Below are 6,350 nucleotides of genomic sequence, written 5' to 3'. Positions count from 1 at the left end.
GAGAGGAGAAGTCTGGGGACCCTCCCTGGCATCTATGGTGAAGGCAGAAGTGTTCAACGTGCAACTACTTAAGAAGAAACTTCCACTATCGTCCTCTTTCTATAGCCAGAGATGAAGGCAGCATGGTAGAGTCACGTTACCCAGACCACTGATACCGAGTCCCAGTGACTACAGTGTCTGAGAGTCACCGCCGCCAGTCACAGTAGCTAACGTGTATAAAGAATGTCCTTGTCTGACAGGCACGGTGCTGTAGCTTTTTATCTAATACTCACAAGTTCCCTGAGTAGGGGGCTCTAATGCTACCCAAGAATTGAAAGCCAAGGGACTGTAGTAGTAAGATTTCAAGTCAAAGCATGGCAGAGGGCCATGCTCAGACAGCTGGTCCCTGGGCTTGAAGATTTGCAGAAGACAGATGTGACCAGTCTTGGGTCTCTGAGTGTTTTAAACCAAAGGTTAGTAAGACCAGGTGCAGAGGAGAGCTGGCATTGGCTTCAGGGGACATTGTACTGGCCTCTTATAGATGCATTTAAAGAAGGTCACACTGGGCAGGCACAAACCTCTTAAACCAACAGTCTCCCCAAACCGTGGCTCAGAGCTTGACACCTGGACCACAAGCTCCCTGCGAGCTGTTATTTCATTTGTTTTACATGGATGAGATTTCACATCAGTGTCTATGCAACCTGCTGCACCTCAATTAAGAGGCAGTTCATAATCTATATTTTGATACGGATATTTTTAAAGACTCATTTGTCAAGCTGAGATTAAAGGCAAAGATCAGACATCACTTGTTTGTGTTAATTTTCTTTTTTTTAAGTCTCACCCTTTCTTTCCTCCAAATTTAATAATGTGCCTTGAATGTGCCATCTGGCTTGAATGCAAGCCAGTTCCTATCAGCTCTGGGGAAGAAGCCTGAGGTTGGTCACCTGGCTGCAAGCGAGGAGAATGAACAAGGCTTTCAGGATGCCAGCTCCTCCAGAGGGCAAAGGCAAATTGCACCAATATGTTTGTTGTTTGTTCTTTCTCTGGGTCTACAGAAAACAAATTTATCTTGGAACAGGCAACATTCAGTTGAACGTTGGCTTGCTTTCTGCTTCCTGGTCAAGTGGGAACACGTAGGCTCCCGTGGAAGAGGATAAACAGCGATGTACTTTTAGCATCTGTCGACAGTCCTTCCAGCTGAAGACATTCATCACGGGCCATTTGATTTCCCTGGAGGCCTGGAGATTGATCACGTTGTCACCTGAAATCTCAGAACTTTATAATAGTGTGCCCCACCTACCCACCCCCACACTGACTGGCTTCCCACCAGTTCCAGTCCCAATCCTGCAGCAGACAGCGTCTTCCCGAGAAAAGGAAGGCAAACTGATTCAGAGAAAAATGAACGGAAAACGCCCGTGAAAAGAGTTGTGGCAAGTGAGGTGGACTTTGAAATGAAGTGGATGAAGAAGGGAGCGAGGAAATGATACAAGAGAAAGACTGAGTCTGCTTTGTGCCAGGGAGCACTCCATGCAGGCTTTGGAAAACTTTTAATTGGGGCTTTGACTTATAGTTTCAAAAGGTTTTCCATCATCATCGTCATGGTTGGAAGCATGGCAGCATACAGTTAGGTAGACGTGGTGCTGAGAGTTCTACGTCTTGATCTACAGGCAGCAGAAGGGGGCTGTCATTGGGTGTAGCTTGAGCATAGAAAAACACAAAACCCACCCTCATAGTGACACACTTTTTCTGACAAGGCCACACCTCCTCCAACAAGGCCACACCTCCTCCAACAAGGCCACACCTCCTCCAACAAGGCCACACCTCCTCCAACAAGGCCACACCTCNAAGGCCACACCTCCTCCAACAAGGCCACACCTCCTCCAACAAGGCCACACCTCCTCCAACAAGGCCACACCTCCTCCAACAAGGCCACACCTCCTAACGGTGCCATTCCCTATAGTCTATGCATTCAAATACATGAGTCTATAAAGGCCATACCTATTCAAACCGCTACACTAACATAAATGGGTCACATGGGATAGAAATCCCTCCTTTTTGGATGTTGGTATTTTAATTTTTAAGACTTATTTTCATTGTTTGTGTGTATGTGTGTGTGTGTGTGTGTGTTTGTATGTTTGTATTCGTGAATGTATACATGAGTGAAGGTGCCTACAGAAGCCAGATAAGATCATCAGATCGCTGCAGTGAATTACAGGTAGTTTGTGAGACCCCTGAAGTGAAGAAATATATAGATTAGATTTTTCACAGAGGCTTACAAACTGTGGCCCAGCTAATCCCGCAATGACTACCTACCAGTGGAGAGTCCAAGAGTCCAGTACTTTGTTCAGTCTACAAGGCTGAGTGTCTCACCTGGTCTTCAGTATGTGCTGGAATCCCAAAGAAATACACTCTACTGACAATGAAGGAATGCTCTCAAGCAAGACAAAGGGGCAAGCAGGGGAAGATGGAGAACTTCATTCCTCCATGTCCTTATACAGGATTCCAGAAGGAGGTATGGTCTAGATTACAGGTGCATCATCTTCCTACCTCAAAAGATCCAAATTAAAAGTGGGTCTTCCCACCAACCAGGCAGCATACACCAACTGATATGAGGCCCCCAACACATATACAGCAGAGAACAGCCGGGTCTGGACTCAGTCAGAGAAGATGCACCTAACCCTCAAGAGACCAGAGATCCTAGGGAGTGAGGAGGGCTGGTGGGGTAGCGGTGGGGGCATGAGGACATCCTCGAGGAGATGGGTAGGGTGGGGAGAGGAGGAGGTATGGGATGTGGAACAGTCAGAGGGTGGGCCAGGAGAGAGATAAAGCCTGGAGTGTAAAAAAAGGTTAAATTTTAAAAAGTGGATCTTCCCACTTCAAATGATTTAATTAAGATAATTAAGACAGGTGTACACATATCCTTAGGTTTTAGTTAATTCCAAATGTACTCAAGTTGGCCACCAAAAATCGTCAACAGACTACTCTTAACGGCTGAGCCATCTCTCCAGCCCTCATTGCAAAAATGTTTAAGGTTATAATATCACAGGCATCAGCTACTTTTCTCTTCCTGTGATAAAATATCATAACCAAAACAACTTATATAAGGTATTTATTTTGCCTTAAGGTTGCAGAGGAATATGCTAGTTAGGTTTTGGTCAACTTAACACAGGCAGGGTCATCTTAAAAGAGGGAAACTTAACTGAGAAAATGCCTCCTTGGCCTGTAAACAAGCATGAAAAGTGTTTTATTTATGAATGATTGATGTCAGATGGCCCAGACCACTGTGCCATGCTGGCATTTAGTCCTGAGATATAGAAAAAAAAAAAAAAAAGCAAGTTGAATAAGCCATGTGGAGCATGCCAGTAAATAGCATTCATCCATGGCCTCTGCTTTAGTTCTTATTGCAGGTTCCTGCCTGCTTGAGTTCCTGCCTTGGCTTCCAACATGGGGGACTCTAGTCAAAAGCTATAAGCCAAATAAACCCCTTCCTCCGCAAGTTGTTGTTGTTGTTCTGGTCATGGTGAATAGCCCAGCAATAGAAAGCAAAATATGACAAATGATAAGAGTCCTTCGTAGCAGGGAGGCATGAAGTCAAGAAGCAGGATCAAGAAGCTGAGAGATCTCAGCTCAACCAGAAACAGGAAGCCAGGGTTGGGGGTCGGCACTGAAAGTGGATCAAGGCCATAAACTCTCAAAGTCCACCCCCAGTGATGTACTTGCTCTGGCATCTTAAACGTTCCATATCCGTTACATATCCTCCCTTAGTGGGGGTTTCCATTGCTAAGAGGAGATACTAGGACCATGACAACTTGTATAAAGGCAAACATCCAATTGGAGCTGGCTTACAGTTTCAGAGGTTCAGTCCCTTATCGTCATGGTGGGAAGCTTGACAGCATCCAGGCAGACATGGTGCTGGAGGAGCTGAGAGTTCTACATCCCGATACAAAAGCAGCCAGAAGACTGGCATCCTCAAGCAGCTCAGAGAAAGCCCTCTTTCTCTCTCTCTCTCTCTCTCTCTCTCTCTCTCTCTCTCTATCTATATATATATATATATATATATAATTTTTTATTAGATATTTTCATTATTTACATTTCAAATATTATCTCCTTTCCAAGTTTCCCCTCTGAAAAGCCCCTCCCCCTGCTCACCAACCCACCCTCTCCTGCTTCCTGGCCCTGGCAGTCCCCTATACTGGGGCATAGAACCTTCACAGAACTAAGGGCCAAGGAAGCCCTCTTCTGCAATGGATAGAGCCTGGGCATAGGAGGAGACCTCTAAAGCCCACCCCCACAGTGATACACTTCCTCCAACAAGGCCATACCTCTTAACAGTACCAATCCCTATGGGCCAAGCATATTCAAACCACCACACTCCCCAGACAGTGCCATCAACTGAGGACCAAGTGTTCAACACACAAGCCTCTGGGGAATACTTTTTCATTCAAGCCACCACAATGAAAGCATAGTATCAGAAAGGACCACTCCTACAAAAGGAACTGCAATTTTCATGATTACTAGTAGTAGTAGAGCCAGTTTGCTCCCAGCCCTCACTGTCCTCATATTGTAGTAAGAGCTCTCTGTAATCAGTTTACAAGTATTGAAGTTTATTCTGGCTTAGAGTTTTGAAGGTTTATATCTGTGACCAGTAGCCCTGTTGCTTTGGCCTGGTGGTAACACACTGTGGTGGAAGCACAGGGAATAATAAGCCACTTAACCTCACACTGTGACAAGAGAGAACACAAAGCAAAGTGCAGGGGTCCGACTATCCCCTTCAGTGACCTGTGTCCAACATCTCACTAGCCTCTGCCTTTCAAGATCCTACTATCTCCCAAAGCAATAAGCTAAGAACTGAGCCTTTTACACAGGGAACATTCTTGATCTAAACCATAGCAAAATATACCAAGTACAAGTCAAGGAAGTGGAGGCAGTCATTTTTGGTATTCCTGATACTACTCTGAAAGGAATTTACCAAACCCAATTCCCTATTTACTTTCCACCCAATCCTATAACATGGAGAGATTACAGGCATAAAGGCTTGTAAGGATAAAGGACAACACTGTCATACGGTAACCACCATGGTTGGTCACACATCTATTATTTTCATTAATCCAACAAGTATAAGTATATATGTCACATCATGTATCAGGGGATGCATGACAATAACTTGAGACATATCTCTGATTGTACATTTGTCTGCTGTTGATCAAGGCAGCCTTCAAAAGCTGGGGCCTTGTGGTAGGTTAAAAAATGGTGGTGGTGTACACCTTTAGTCCCAGAACTCAGGAGGCAAAGGCAGACAGAACTCTGAATTCCAGGATTAGCTAGAAATACACAGAAAAATCCCATATTACTCCTCCCCCAACCCACAGACACACACACAAAAGTGATTTCAAAATTCTCTGAGAAGACAGGAATATTAGATACAATGCCTAGCATATACCTCAGTTTGGTTACTTTGTTTAAACAACAGATACTCTTCAAGTACTAAAGAGCAATTTGACACAGCCCCTCCCTTCTTCTTGTGTTGGCTTATTGGTTCTTGAATGGTGTTATATCATATAATTTACATTTTAGAACCACACTTAGAATATTACATCTGTGTATTGAGGATTTGGGCTTTGTCCTAACATGAAATATGATTTTATTTGTACTTTTTAAGAGTTTGGCCAACAATTGGATGTAAACGTGGGATAAAGAAAATCAGATTTTCGGCTCCTCTAGACAATATATTTGAAGCTACCAGCAGCCATCCCCACCCTACAAGAATGACTTTAGAGCAGAGGAAAACCACTCTACCAAGAAAGAAAATCAGGGCTGGTCATGGGGACACATGCTTATAATCTCCTCACGCTGCAGACAGGGACATGGCAATCACTGTAAGATCCAGGTCAGTGAGAGCTAAAGTAGGAACAGGAAGGAAGGACAGGCAGGCAGTTCATAGGGGTGGGGGTGGGGACAACAGCAGATAAAGAACAGATAGAAAAGCAGACATAAGTAACATGCAAAGAAATCCTATTTCTTGGATTTTCAATGTTTTTGCTTCTTGGCTGTTAATCTCATATATCCTAACTAAATTCTGTGTCCTAAAATATTACAATAAACTGGGCCACAGAGGTGGCTCCAATGGTAGAGGTGCCTTCTGTTGGGTCTGATAATGTGGGTTCAATATCAGAGACCCACATGGTTGAAAGAGAGAAGAGATTCCCAAAAGTTGTCTTCTGACCTATAAAATCTCATTATAGTCCCACTACCACTACCCATGGCATGCGCGCGTGTACACACACACACACACACACACACATACACATGAAGGTGAACATGCACAAGCAAAGGTAATATAAATCACAATAAACCCCTCGTTTTTGCTGGGC

Source organism: Mus pahari, chromosome 19 (assembly GCF_900095145.1).
Source record: "Mus pahari chromosome 19, PAHARI_EIJ_v1.1, whole genome shotgun sequence".
Classification (NCBI taxonomy): domain Eukaryota; kingdom Metazoa; phylum Chordata; class Mammalia; order Rodentia; family Muridae; genus Mus; species Mus pahari.
This window is presented reverse-complemented; position numbering follows the sequence as displayed.